The following is a 15522-nucleotide window of genomic DNA, read 5'->3' as shown; positions in this document are numbered from 1 at the left end:
AGGGTTGCATGGGAAGTCATAATTCCTAAGTGCATTAGTACCCTGGATTGGTGAGTTAGCATCATTGTGAAATGAGTGAACCCCATGCTACCAAAGATTACTTGGAACAGTGAGAGGAAACGGAAATATGACTCATTGATGTACTTGAAGAGTATCAAGGGGGAAATGAACTTCAGAGGCCAACTTGCAGCGTGGTAGAGTAGGAAGAGCTCCAAACTGTGGCGGGAAGACCAGGATTCTAGTCCCAACTGTCCACAGGCCACCTCCATGGCAGTGCCCGAATCACCACACCTCACTATCTCTGTGCGTGTTGTGAGGTTTGAACGATTGCTAGGATAGCCTCCAGTTTCAAGATTCCATCAATCTTTGTCTCAATTTGACTGATTTTCTGGTTTGTGTGGAAGTGGGTGTGTATTTTAATGGCTTTCAGATGGGATTCATCAAGGCTCCTAACAACAAAACTTCAAAAAGAAAAAAAAAATTGAATTGCACTGCTTTGACTGGCCAGAACAGTCCATAACAGAATGAGAAAAGCAAGTAAATTTTGATTTGTAAGGCCATGGGCATCTAATTTCCCAAGGCTGTGGCATTTTGTGTGTAGAATGATAAGTATGCTTTTGGAGAAAGGTTTGCTCCATCAGGATGTCTTCTCAAAAGCTAAAATAGCCTAGCTTGTTTGATATGCTTTCTGACATTTGTAGAACAGATTTATACCACTCTACTAAAACATAGCCACAGACATTTTTCCTTAAAACAGCTACTTTCATATCTGAGACCTTCCAATCTTTAGCTCTTGCTATATAGTTTTAATACAGTCACTACCACATAAAAATACTCTCGTATTCTACTATTTTCATTCAGTGGTTCTCTTTCATGCAGGCTAGACTGGCAGGTTCCTTGAAATGTTGCTACTCTGCTGATTAGAAATTATGTTTGTATTCTTTAAAAGTAACAACCTGGTTTATTTAAAATTGTATTGTTTTGAGAGCAGAGGATAGCTCAGTTTTTCTTGAGGATCATGATTAACTCTTATTTTTATTATGCCTATAAAAATACAGTACCCAGAAACAGTAGTCATCATGAAATAGTTATGCAAAGAAAAACAAAAAACTATCATTTTTAAATGATAATTTTCATAGTTAAATAATATATGCAAGTTTCTATAATTTTACCTCTTTTTTCTGCAACTTAGGCTACAGTGTAAAATTACCATTTTTTTTCTTTAAAAAACTAGTGCTAATACTTCCTTAACTATTTCTTTCTCTGATTATATTCTGGAAATTCTCGAATTCAAAAATATGTCCAACAATATTAATGATTTCCATATACTGTCTTCTGTAGTGCTGTGTGCTTGATTCATAACCCCACTAGGTGGCGGTATTGTCAGTTTTGTTTTTTTTTTCTTCCACCGGGAACTGGTTTCAGAGGCAGGCCCAAATTGTCAAGAATGTAAGTGTTCAAGTCAAGGTTGGAATGCAGCTCTGCTTAGTTTAAATTTTTGTTCTCTCTCTCTCCTTCACCAGCATGTTTTTGAGGGAGTGGGGTAAGAAATAAAGCCTTGCTTCTTACAATTACCCACTTAGGGAACGTTTACTGAACACCTGTTATGTGCAAGTCCAAGTACAATACAGTTAAAGTTTTCTCCCCCCGAGGAACTGATCGTTGTTGGTGGACAGGAGAAGGAGCAGTGTGCTTGGCTCAACATCAGTAACCAAGGCCAACTAAGGAATCCTGTAAGAGAAGCCTACATACTGCCGGTGAGTGTCCGGATGGAGCAAATAAATGGCCACTTTGGAGGGTCAGAGAAGAACCTGCAGAAGCAGGGAAATTGAGATGAGTCTAGAAAAGCAAGTTGGAGTTTATTGTGAAGGCTAGACATGAAGACAGAGAACCTGGGACTTGATTAGCTATGGGTGCTCCTGAGCAGGGTTGTGACAAGGTCAAGCTCAGGGCTGTGGTTTGAGGTTGTTCTGGCAGGAGGCGATTGGCTAGAATGAAGAGCAAAGCTGGACCAAGGTGAGGCTGGTGCTGCTAGATCTTTCCTTACAGGGGATGAAGGGAGCAAAGTGGAGGGACACCTTCATAGTCTTCAGTTTGATTTAAAAGTTATCTTTTGAGTTGGGATACAGAGGTGGGAGCAAAGCTTACAGGAAAACCTTAAAGGTTGGAACAACCCGGATGATGGGAAAGGTAAGAATAGAAGTACTGTAGACCAATGAGTGTGTCATAGAGGCTGGCAATCAAATTTGCAGTCAGGTCAGTCAGCACAGTTCAGCTCTTTTCTCCATTTACGAGGTTGCTGGGTACGCTTGAGGGCTGTAATAACAGAGGGGTTAGAGTGAAAGCCAAGTTGCAAGGAGCTGAGGGGGAAGGAAGTGGAGGTGGGATTGTGCTGGCTCTAGACAGAGTTTGTACAGAGGAACCTGAGGAGCAGACTGGCTGAGAGGAGGTATTTTATCGTTTGAAGTAGAGGCATCACTGTGTTTGTAGACAGAGGGAAAGAATCGTATCATGTAGAAAAAGGGATTGAAAATGCAAACTAAGGAGCTAATTTATTTGCACTGCAGATAGGCCATCAGGTTGGGAGATGGTCTGTACCCTCCTCAAAGAGGCTCAAGTGGACAAGGAGAGGGAAGATAGAATAAATGAGGTTTTGAGGCGATATCGGGAAAACTCGTCACAGGTCCACCAGCTGGGCAGCAGTAGGGCCCCTTCTCAGTGCTGAGCAGTGAGGCTGTGATCTTGGTGGAGCCACTTAACTTGTTGTTTGACCTGAGCTAGACTTGAACCATGATTCCTCATCTTGATTGTAGACTATGTGCCCTTCAGATAGTACACAAGCCAGCGTGCCCCAAACTGGTGTGATACGCTCTCCAGGTGATTCTCTGGCTCCTTCTCTGGAGATTCTGGACATCTGGGGTGGATGGAGCCCAGGTGTATTTTAATAAATACCTTAGGTAATGCCTATGATCAGGCAAGTTTGGGTAACAGTGATATGGGTACCATGGATGTTGTCCAGGCTGGGACACTGCACTCTAATATTTCTGTTTTCTTCTCCTTCCCCACACTGTCCAGTGTAAGTACAAAACAGAATTTTCACCAATAGGTTATTGAAGTGAATAAATATTTTATTGTTTTTATAAGATACCCCCCAATGCTAGTTATTCACAGAGTTTTTTGCTGGGTCTTAGCCAGTGTTTGACTACAAATACTCCTTCCACTTGAATCTTCTGAACCTTCCTCTACTGCCTGTGGTTTTGTTGAGGATGGTTGTTATGTTCTGCCATCTTGTGGTCAACTATAGGCAACCATGTCATGGTTTGAGGATGGATCCCGTGCTGCACAACAACCATTATGTAAGACACGATTTCAAACCTGATTTTCAGCCTAGCATGGATGAGGTAAAAATCTTATTTCTAACAGGGCCATCTGTTCTGAGTTTAATTAAGCCTTTTTTTTTTTTTTTTTTACACCTAATGTTGCGAATCTGTCAAAGTTAACTTCCTCTTCTCTGGAGCTTTTTTCCCAGCCCCAGGTGTGAAAGTGTTAATACCAATTACACATTTTGAGAGATCAGCTTCCTGTGTTAATCTCAGAAATAAATTTTTTTTATGCTGCATGTCAATTCTATGGACAGATGATTCTGGCAGATTCAAGGCAGCGGTGAAGGCCGACGGGGCTCAAGCTCCTCCCAACAATTGTAGAGATGTGATCTTGGAAAATTGCTTTTCTGCTCTTACGTTCAGTGTATTATTATCAGTGCAGTTGCAGTGAGTTATTGTTTTTTAAAAAAACAAAACCAAACAAAACTGGGCCTGGCTCAGGGTCCTAACTTTGCCCATGACCTAGACCTAAAAACTAATGTTAAAAATGTTTGTTAAGTGCCTGATAGGTGCTGGGCACACAGTGGTAAACGACTTGTACTGTTTGTGTGTTGGCTACCCTCGAGTCAGCCCTCAACTCAAGGTGAGCCCATGCACACTGGACCAAAACGCTGCCTGGTTCTGCACCATCCTTGTGATTGGTTAAGGCTCTGACTGTTGTGGTTTTTGGAAGTGTATTGCCAGGCCTTTCTTCCTAGTTCATCTTAGTCTGGAAGCTCCGCTGAAACCTGTTCAGCATCAAAGCACTGTGCAAACAAACTGCCACTGACAGGCTTGGTGGCTACAGATGAAGTACATTCGCTGGGATTGAATGGAAGGTGAGAATTCTATCACTGAAGCGCCAACGCCTTGTGGTAAACTGCTTAGAAACCCATTGCCATGAAGTTGATTCCAACTCATAGTGACCCCCAAACAACAGAGTAGAGCTGTCCCGTAGGATTTCCAAGGCTGTAATCTTTACAGAAGCAGACTACCACATTTTCCTCCAGTGGAATGGCTGGTGAGTTCAAACCATTGACTTTTCAGTTAGCAGCCAAGCGCTTAACCACTGTGCCACCAGGGCTCCCTGGTCAACTATTTAGTTAGATATAATTTCTTTTGCCACTGGGGCTTGAATAACAGAGTAGCCCACCATCACTCAGATTCTTTGTTTCTTTATTTGTAAAATGATACAATGTGGCTGGATAATCTCTAAATTACCATGTGGTTCCAGGCTTCTGTAACTTAAAAATAAAAACAAAAATAGTATGAAGTGTTGACTTTTCCTAGTGGCTATGTAAGGCACTGTCTGTTCTTGGCTCCTTTGTGGTGGGTGCCAGCTTTTCAGACCCAGGGTCTCATCAGAGGTATTGTATAGGAAACTTCTGAGGCAGTTAATTTCATACTTTGTGTTTGATGCTCTTTTAAAAGCTTTTAAAACTTCTTGTTGTTAAATACCATCGGTTCAGCTCTGACTCATAGTGACCCCGTGTACAACAAAATGAAACACTCCCTGGTCCTGTGCCATCCTCATGATTGTTGTTATGCTTAAGCCCATTGTTGCAGCCACTGTGTCAGTCCACCGCCTTGAGGGTCTTCCTCTTTTTCACTGACCCTGTACTTTACCAAGCATGATGTCCTTCTCCAGGGACTGATCCTTCCTGATAACACGTCCAAAGTATGTGAGACGAAGTCTTGCCATCTTTGCTTATAAGGAGCATTCTGGTTGTACTTCTTCCAATACAGATTTGTTCGTTCTTTTGGCAGTCCGTGGTATATTTGATATTCTTCACCGACACCATGATTGAAAGGCGTCAATTCTTCTTCAGTCTTCTGTATTCAATATCCAGCTTTCATATGCCTTCAAGGCCATTAAAAACGTGAAAATTATCAAGCAAAATCATTAATATCACACACAAGTAAAATTTTGCTGAAGATCATTCACAAGTGGTTGCAGCAGTACAACAACAGGGAACTGCCAGAAATTCAAGCTGGATTCAGAAGAAGTAGAACGAAGGATATCATTGTTGATGTCAGATGGGTCCTGGCTAAAGGCAGAGAATACCAGAAGGATGTTTACCAGTGTTTTATTGACTATGCAAAGACATTCAGCTGTGTGAATCATAACAAATTATGGATAACATTGCGAAGAATGGGAATTCCAAAATACTTAATTGTGTTCATGAGGAACCTTTGCGTAGATCAAGAGGCAGTTGTTCGGACAGAACGAGGGTATACTCTGTGGTTTAAAGTCAAGAAAGGTGTGTGTCAGGGTTGTATCCTTTCACCATACTTCTAAAAATCAAAATTGGAAAAAATGACAGACTACTTCATTTTCTTTCTGTTTTCAATGTTATTGATGGAAACACAGAACTTACATTTAACTTGGGAACTCTATAAACAAAAGGTAGACTTTCTCAAAGATAAAAACCAGTTGTTGTTGAGTCAATTCTGACTCGTAGCAACCCTATAGGACAGAGTAGGAACTAACCCATAGGGTTTCCAAGGCTGTATTCTATATGGAAACAGACTGCCACATCTTTTTCCTGCACAGTGGCTGGTGGGTTCAAACCAATGACTGTTGGTTAGCAGTCCAGAGCTTAACCACTACACCACCAAGGCTCCTTTCTCAAAGATTAATGGTGCTTAAAGGGAGTAGCACACTTTACATAACCTATAAGGCTTTTTAAAAGCACAAATACCCAACAAGAAAACAAGACCCAGCCTACCCATGGCCTACTGAATGAGAATCTTCTTAAAAGAGACAATTCTGATGCTCATCCATTGTTGAGAACCAAGGCACCTTGTTCCATGTGGGCCTAACCCATTCTGTGTCTCTTGTCTTTGAGCACTGTTGGGCACCAAACATTTGGGGACTTACAGTATCCCAGACACCGTGTTTGGCTCTGCACTCTGGTCACTGACAAATACTTCTACCTGCCTGTCACCTTTTCTCTGGCAAAACATTTTTTCAGACTATAGATTTTTTTTAGTAATACTTTAGTAAGAGGCTACATACCCTCGTCCCTCTACTCGTGTGTCAGTTTGTCTTACTGGGGTGGCTTGCCGGTTGCTGTGATGCTGGAAGCTATGCCACTGATGTTTCAAATACCAGCAGGGTCACCCATGGTGGACAGGTTTCAGCACAGCTTCCAGACTATGACAGGCTAGGAGGAAAGACCTGGCGAACTACTTCTACAAAAATTGGCCAGTGAAAACCTTATGAGTAGCAGCAGGACTTTGTCTGATTTAATGCCAGGAGATGAGCCCCTTAGGTTGGAAGGGACTCCAAATACGACTGGGGAAAAGCTGCCTTCTCTTAGACCTTAATGACGTGGATGGAGACAAGCTTTCAAGACCTTCATTTGCCGAAGTGGCATGGCTCAAAATGAGAAGAAACAGCTGCAAACATCCATTAATAATCAGAACGTGAAATGTATGAAGTGTGAATCTAAGAAAATTGGAAGTCAACAAAAATGAAATGGAACACATAAACATTGATAGCCTAGGCATTATTAGTGAGCTGAAATGATCTGGTATTGGCCATTTTGAATCAGACAATCATGTGGTTGGCTGTGCCAGAAGTGACAAATTGACGAGGAATGGCATCACATTCATTGTCAAAAAGAACATTTCCAAGTCTGTCCTGAAGTATAACGCTATCAGTGATGGGGTAATATTCATGCGCCTACAAGGAAGACCAATTAATATGCCTATCATTCAAATTTACACACCAACCACTAAAGCCAAAGATGAAGAAAAGATTTTCACCAACTTCTGTAGTCTGAAATTGATAAAATATGCAAAAAGGATGCATTGATAATTACTGGAGATTAGAATACGAAAGTTGGAAACAAGGATCAGTAGTTGGAAAATACGGCCTTGGTGGTAGAAACAATGCTGGAAGTCACATGATAGAATTATGTGCGACCAATGACTTATTCACTGCGAATGCCTTTTTTCAATAGCTTAAACGGCAACTGTACACATGGACCTTGCCAGATGGAATACACTGTAGTGTAATTGACTACGTTAGTGCAAAGAGATGATGAAGAAGCTTAATATTATCAGTCAGAACAAGGCCAGGGGCTGATTTTGGAACAGACCATCATCAATTGCTCATATTCAAGTTGAAGCTGAAGAAAATTAGAGCAAGTCCATGTGAGCCAAAATTACGACCTTGAGTATATTCCACCTGAATTTAAAGACCATCTGAAGAATAGATTTGACATAATGCATACAAATGACCGAAGACCAGATGAGTTGTGAAATGCCAACAAGAACACCATACATGAAGAAAGCAAAAGGTCATAAAAAGACAGAAAAGAAAGAAAAGACCAGAATGGATGTCAGAAGAGACTGTGAAACTTGCTCTTGTACATGACAGTAACTAAAGCAAAAGGAAGAAATGATGAAGTGAAAGAGCTGAACTGAAGATTTCAAAGGGTGGCTAGAAAAGACAAAGTAAAGTATTATAATTGAAATGTTCAAAGACTGGAGTTAGAAAGCCAAAAGGGAAGAGCATACTCGCATTTCTCAAGCTGAAAGAACTGAACAGAAAATTCAAGCCTTGAGTTGCAATATTGAAAGATATTACTGGGAAAATAATGACACAGGGAGCATCAAAAGAAGATGGAAGGAATACACAGAGTCACTGTATGAAAAGGAATTGGTCGATGTTCAGCCATTTCACGAGGTAGCGTATAATCAAGAACTGATGGTGTTGAAGGAAGCAGTCTAAACTGCACTGAAGGCATTCACGGAAAACAAGGCTCCAGGAGTTGACGGGATACCAATTGAGACATTTCAAGAAACAGATGCAACGCTGAGAGTGCGCACTCATCTATGCCAAGAAAATTGTAAGACAGCTAGCTGGGCAACTGGCTGGAAGAGATCCATATCTGTGCCCATTCCAAAGACAACTGAAACAATGGAATACGGAAATTATTGAAAAATATTGTTAATATCACATGCAAGTACAATTCTGCTGAAGATAATTAAAAAATGATTGCAGCAGTATAATGCCGGGGAACTGCCAGAAAGTCAAGCCAGATTCAGAAGAAGACGTGGAATGAGGGATATCATTGTGATGTCAGGTGGATCTTGGCTGAAAGCAGAGAATACCAGAAAGATGTTTACCTGTGTTTTATTGACTATGCAAATGCATTTGACTTTGTGGATTATAACAAGTTATAGATAACTTTGAGAAGAATATGAATACCAGAATAATTAATTGTGCTTACTGTACATAGACCGGAAACCCTGATGGCATAGTGGTTAAATGCTACAGCTGCTGACCAAAAGGTCAGCAGTTCAAATCTGCCAGGCACTCCTTGGAAACTATGGGGCAGTTCTACTCTGTACTATAGGGTCACTATGAGTTGGAATCGACTCTATGGCGGTGCATTTTGGTACATAGACCAAGAGGCAGTCATTTGAACAGAGCAAGGGGATACTGAGAGGTTTAAAATCAGGAAAGGTGTGCGTCAGGGCTGTATCCTTTTACCATACTTATTCAATCTGTATGCCAAGCAAATGATACAAGAAGCTGGACTATATGAAGAATAACATGGTATCAGGTTTGGAGGAAGACTCATTAACAACCTGCAACATGCAGATGACACAATCTTGCTCGCTAAAAGCAAAGAGGACTTGAAGCATTTTCTGATAAAGACAAAGACTACAGCCTTAATTATGGATTGCGCCTCTACATAAAGAAAATAAAAATCCTCACAACTGGACCAGTAAGCAACATCTTGATAAACAGAGAATATATTGAAGTTATCAAGAATTTCATTTTACTTGGATCCACAATCAATGCCCATGGAAGGAGCTGTCCAGAAATCAAATGACGTATTACATTAGGCAAATCTGTTGCAAAATACCTCTTTAAAGTGTCCTTTAAAGATGTCACTTTGAGGCACCTGACCTAAGCTATGGTATTTTCTATTGCCTCATACGCATACAAAAGCTGGACAATGAATAAGGAAGACGGAAGAATAATTGATGCCTTTGAATTGGCCAAGAATATTGAATATACCACCGGCTGCCAGAAGAACGAACAAATTCGTCTAGGAAGAAGTACAGCCAGAATGCCCCTTAGAAGCAAGAATGGTGAGACTATCTCATGTCCTTTGGACATGTTATCAGGTGGGATCAGTCCCTGAAGAAGGACGTCATGCTTGGTAAAGTAGAGGGCCAGTGAAAAAGAGGAAGACCCTCAATGAGATGGACTGATACGGTAGCTGCAACAATGGGCTCAAACATAGCAAAGATTGTGAGGATGGCTCAGTACCAGGCAGTGTTTCGTTTTGTTTTGTTTTATATATGGTTGCTACAAGTTGAAACTGACTTAGTGGCACCCAGCAACATATACCCTAGTTACCTGAATTCAGTTTTTTCAGACTTCTGTGTAATTGTATTTAGTAGAGGGAGTCTCTCCTGGAAATGGCTGAGTATATACACTTACTTATTAATTCTTCAGTAATTAATTTTTTTAAATGACATCATTTGTCCTGATACTAAATTCTAATCATGTTGTTGTTGTTAGGTACCATCAGGTTGGTTCTGACTCATAACTATACCTTGCTATAATTTTGGATGTGCTAAATAAATAACCAATGTTGTACTGTATGATAAATAAAAGGTTATTTGACACTATTAACTTTTTTTCATATTTTAAAATGTAATCTCCTTTTACCTCAGCATTTTCTTAACTATATCAGTAATGTTTATTTCATATAGTAACTGGTACTTTTCTTCCGTGTTCATTTTTTTTCCCCTAAAATTATCAGTAAAGCAAACTTTAGAAAATGCCTAGAACATTTTGTGTGTGTGTGTACATGTTGAGTGTCTGTGTTTGCATAGGTGGGACAAATTTGGAATTTTCTGTTTATTTATTTTGAGCTACTTTAAACAACTGACATTACTGATGAGGAAAGGTAGCTACACCTGTGCTATTTTTGTAGTAATTTCCATTAACTTGTCAGGATTCTACACTTTTTCTTTGAGCCATTCTTTGCCTCACATCATTTTGGGAAGAAAAGTGTTTCTAACAACTAGGCAAAATGACACTGCAGTTACTTGAGAATTCTTCCTTTATAAAGGTGAGACTCGGGCACTTAGTTCTTTTCCTCACAATTCTGGCATGAGTGAAATAGCTCTGTGATGAAAATGATCAGCCTAAATCAAATCCCCACTTTCTCATTTCTTTGACACCAGCTATATTTGAAGCATTTCTCTCTCTGACCCTGGGGCTAGGTCAGATCTCACAAGTTAAAAGGATACTGTCCTGGCTACCAAATAGGTAGATGCCAGCTGCAAGTTTGGAGGTGCTCCAGGAAATCCCCTCGCTTCTGACTCACTGACCACAGATTTAAAGGTTTCCCTTTACCTCTTCAGAATGTCAGCTGAGGGGTCTCCATCCCTCTTACTTCTGACCTACTGGCTCCCACTACTTCCTCCGGTTTGAATATTTGCTGAACGACTCACAGAGCTCGGGGAGATTGCTGTACTACAGTTACAGCTTTGTCATAAAGGTTACTAATCAGGATCAGCATAAAGAAGAGATGCGTAGGGTGAGGTCTGGGAGGGTTCCATGTCCCAGGAAATGTGCCACCCTCCCATGTGCGCCGACATCTTTCATCAGCCAGGAAGCCCATGGAGCTTCAGTGTCCAGAGTTTTATTGGGAGTCTCGTTATGTAATGTAAATTGCAGGCCCTCTCCCCTATGTTTGGCTGATATCATGAAGTGGTCTTTCTGGCTTAACCATTCCCTTTTCCATGAGGTCAGTTGATATAAGGTGATCATGAGGTATTATACGTTTCTGGCCAGGGTCACCTTATCATCTCACCTAACCTGTTAGTTAGGTGTGGTCTGGAGTCTTTACTAAAGCCACTTAAGTTCCAGGGTTTTTCTTTTCTTTCTTGAGATTATCTCTAGGAACTAAGAGGCAAAGACCAAATTCTTTGGAGAAGTTTAATGTAAACCCACAATCTCTCATCTGAAATATTTCCCTGACAGGAATCTTAACTCTCCATTCCAGCTCCTTTATCCCTTCCCTATAAGATGTCATGGGGCAGTTCTACTCCGTCCTGTAGGGTCGCTCTGAGTCGAAATTGACTCGAGGGCACTGGGCTGGGTTGGTTATAAGATGTCATGTGGAATTTTAGTCATCTACTCCTTGCCTTAGCTAGTAATCTCAATTTGTCCACCAGCCATATTTACTTCACGTCCTATTAGTGCTCCTATTCACTCCTCTTTACTGTTGCTGATAAAAACAACCTACCAGTTATTGAGTTAGTATTTTCTCATTTAATCTTCATAGCAACTCTAAGAAATAAAGTCCATGATATCTTTGATATACAGGAATTTGAACACAAATGAGAACAGGGGTGGGGACAGCTATGAGGCTCTTGGTACCTTGCTCACTTGGGGGCTTTTTGAGGCAGCACTATCATAGTCCTCCCTTAAGCACATCTCCCTATGTTTAAGGGAGATGACAGAGTGGCTAGACTGGTGAGGAGAGAGATCAGGAAGGGGCCTCTATAACTAATGTCTTCATTTGTGCATTCAAATCCCTATCAACCCACTCTAGTCAGCCACCCATGGAAAGGGCCTGGTGTTTATTTTGTAGAAATACTTTATTCTTCTTTGAAGTTCTTTTTGATGTCCTATCTTAAAGTGGCATGTTATTGAAAGAAAAGGTCTCTTTATTAGACATGTATATTTTTGACCCTGAGTAACAAGTGTTTCAACCAAAAATTTCTGAATGTCTTTAAGTGTTCTTTAGGCCTTTTTGATTTCTAAATTTTTCCTTAGCAAGTGAGTATATTGCTTTAAGATTCTGACAGATATGATTGCACAGGGGCAACTGAAGTAGTCATTATGAAATCAGATTACCTTTCTCTAAATGGCCTTTTTTACTTGGAGAGTTTAATGATTGTCTGGAGATAGTTGGCAGTGTATATGACTGTAAAAATTGTTGAGCGGAAGAGAAAAACATAAAGTGAAAACCTCTGTATAGTCTTCTTGTTATGTTTTCATGTGTTCCAGAAAGCTTAAAAATTTGTTTAAAAAAATTTTTTTATAAGGAATTTAAGAAAACACCTTTAGCAATGAATGCAATTTTAATGGACATAGTATGTGGAAGCAACACAAAAGGCCATGACTTTAAGCAAATTTGCACCCTCAGAATGGAAAGTTAAAGATCAATTTTTTGGCATATCCTTCCATGAAATGTTCCTTTAATTACTCAAAGTTGTAGGAAAAGGATCTGGTGAATTGGTATATGAGAGGTGTCAAGTCCATGATTCCTTTAGTTGCAGGGTGAATGGAAAAGTTTTTAATAATTAAATATTTTATAAGAATAATTTTTAAAACTTAGGTAGTATAATACCATTTATGTAACTTTATGTAACTTTAACACAGAAAATAGCACTGTATCTAGTTAATGAACATACAGGTATGGAGAAAAAGTGTGAAAAATATGTTTGGAGACGATATGCACCAAATTAGAGCAATGGTTACCACTTGGAGGCTGGGGAAAAGAGGGAAATTTATAACATTTTAGTTTTAAAAAAACTGAATAAATATGGCCAAATGTAAACTATTAAACCCACGTTGCTTTCTCTACTTTTCTTTATATTAAAATATTTCAGGATTGAAATTAAAAATTAGATGATTAGAAATTCATAGTATATGTTTAGCAAAACAAAAAAGCAAAAAAAAAAAAATTAAGTTGCCTGTTATAGTATTTCCTGCTCGTAAGAGCTACTGGTAGTATTTTTCTGTATTTCATTCTAGTCTAGTCTTTATTCATTTGGCATTATATCTATATGTCTTTTGTGGTATAATGTTTATGCATTTTGAGTAAAATTTTGAGTACAGATTTCAACCCTGCGTATTTTACTTGAAATTGTGGTGTAACAGTGTTGAAATTACTGATTTTCAAACTTGTACTGTACGGAAGGGTTGTCTTAGAAGCTTGTTTAAATGTGGATTCTCAGGTCCCTGTCTAGAGGTGGTAGTGAGTTTCAGATAATTTGAGGCTGACCCAGAAAAGAGATATGACCACGAAATAGTAGCATTGCACAAGCTATTTTTTGGGTTGGGAACTGATGGGAGCAGGGAGAGGGGGATGGGAATGTGGTCCACCACAAGGAGCCATCAGAAGGGGAAGAGGAGTGAACAGCACGGGAAGAGACTGTGTGGAGGGGGCAGCTTACATGCACCTTAAGCGAGGTCCTCCTACAGCAAAGCAGGGAGTCTCTGGGTCAGAGAACTCTGAAGGCAGCAGCACCCTATTGTGGTTGTTGTGTGCTGTCAAGTCAATTCTGACTCATAACTATCCTACAGGATAGAGTAGAACTGCTGCTGCATAGGGTTTCCTAGGCAATAATCTTTACCGGAGTAGATCACCAGGTCTTTTCTTCCAAAGCAGACTGTCACATCTTTCACCCGAGGCCGCTAGTGGGTTTGAACTGCTGACCTTTCAGTTAGCAACCTAGTGCTTAACCACTGGCACTCCCAGGGCTCCTTCCATAAAGATTACAGCCTTGGAAACCCTATGGGGAAGTTCTACTGTGTCCTATAGTGTTGCTATGAGTCAGAATAGACAACAGTAATGGATTAGGTTTTGGCTTAATCTTTACAGAAGCAGACTGCCACATCTTTATCCCAAAGAGTGACTGGTGGGTTCAAACCACTGACCTTTTGGTTAGCAGCCAAGCACATAACCAGTGTGCCACTAGGACTCCTTAGTAGTATCTTAAAAAAAAAATCCCCTAGTCATCAAGTTGAGTCTGGCTCGTAGTGAACCTATAGGACACTATGGACACTCATAGTGACCCCATAGGACAGAGTAGAGCTGCCTCATAGGGTTTAGCAGTCGTAACCCTTTAAACACTGCGCCAGCAGGGCTCAGTGGAACCTTACCACACCAAACCAAAACCAAACCCGTTGTTGTCCCGTCGATTCCAACTCATCGCAACCCTGTAGGAGAGTGAAACTGCCCCATAGGGTTTCCAAGGAGTGGCTCGTGGATTCGAAATGCCGACCTTTTGGTTAGCACCCAAGCTCTTAACCATTCCTCTACCAGGGCTCCAATAGCATAGCACCTTAGGGTCCTTAAAACTACAGGATTTTATTTTATCTACGGCTAAACCCTGGTGGCGTAGTGGTTAAGTGCTACAGCTGCCAACCAAAGTGTCAGCAGTTCGAACCCCCCAGGCGCTCCTTGGAGACTCTATGGGGCAATTCTACTCAGTCCTATAGGATCGCTATGAGTCGAAATCGACTCAACAGCACTGGGTTTGGTTTGGTTTGAGCAGCCCTGGCAGTGCAATGGTTAAGCACTTGGCCGCTAGCCAAAAGGTGGTTCAAACCCACCCAGTGGCTCCATGGGAGAAAGTCCTGTCAATCTGCTTCTATAAAGATTACAGCTTAGAAATCCCCATGGGGCAGTTCTACTCTGTCACCTGGGGCCACCATGAGTCAGAATTGGCTTGATGGCACCTAACAATAACGTGACTAACAGATGTTGGGTGCAGTTTTATGGGGTATGTAAAGCAGGCAGGCTCTAAGTAGCTAAAAATCTGCATATTTGGGCTAATTTTAAAGCAATTGGATATATAAAAACTTAAGTTTGGCATGGTGGGCTTTTTTGGGCCAACAGGCCTCAGCTTCTGTGAAGAAGTAAACAACCTCGGGCTGAGGCACAGAGGCCATTTTTAATCATCAGGTGTGTACTAAGTAGGATCCAGGAGTATGATTTCTCAGCAAGCCCTCTTGGTCCCCTAATCATCCCAGTCCAAGAAGATTCTGATACAGGTGTCCCCAGGAACACATTTTGGGAGACATTGGTTTGAACTTTCAGAGTTTGTGTAATCCATACAACTCTGAGGGCCACGTAGCCATCTTTTTGTAATCCAGGGCTTGGCAAACTATAGTCCATGGGCTGAATATAGTCTGCCACCTGCTTTTGTAAATAAAGGTTTATTGGAACCTAGCCATGCTCATTTGTTTATATATTGCTTTGGCAGCTTTTGTGCATTAGCAGTGGAGTTGAGTCATTGCAACAGAGGCTATAGAGCTGGTGAAGCCTGAAATATTTACTCTCAGGTCCATTACTGAAAAGGTTGCTGACCCCTGTATCTAATC

Source organism: Elephas maximus, chromosome 1, assembly GCF_024166365.1.
Source record: "Elephas maximus indicus isolate mEleMax1 chromosome 1, mEleMax1 primary haplotype, whole genome shotgun sequence".
Classification (NCBI taxonomy): domain Eukaryota; kingdom Metazoa; phylum Chordata; class Mammalia; order Proboscidea; family Elephantidae; genus Elephas; species Elephas maximus.
The sequence above is the reverse complement of the archived record's forward strand: the minus strand, read 5'-3'. Positions refer to the sequence as shown.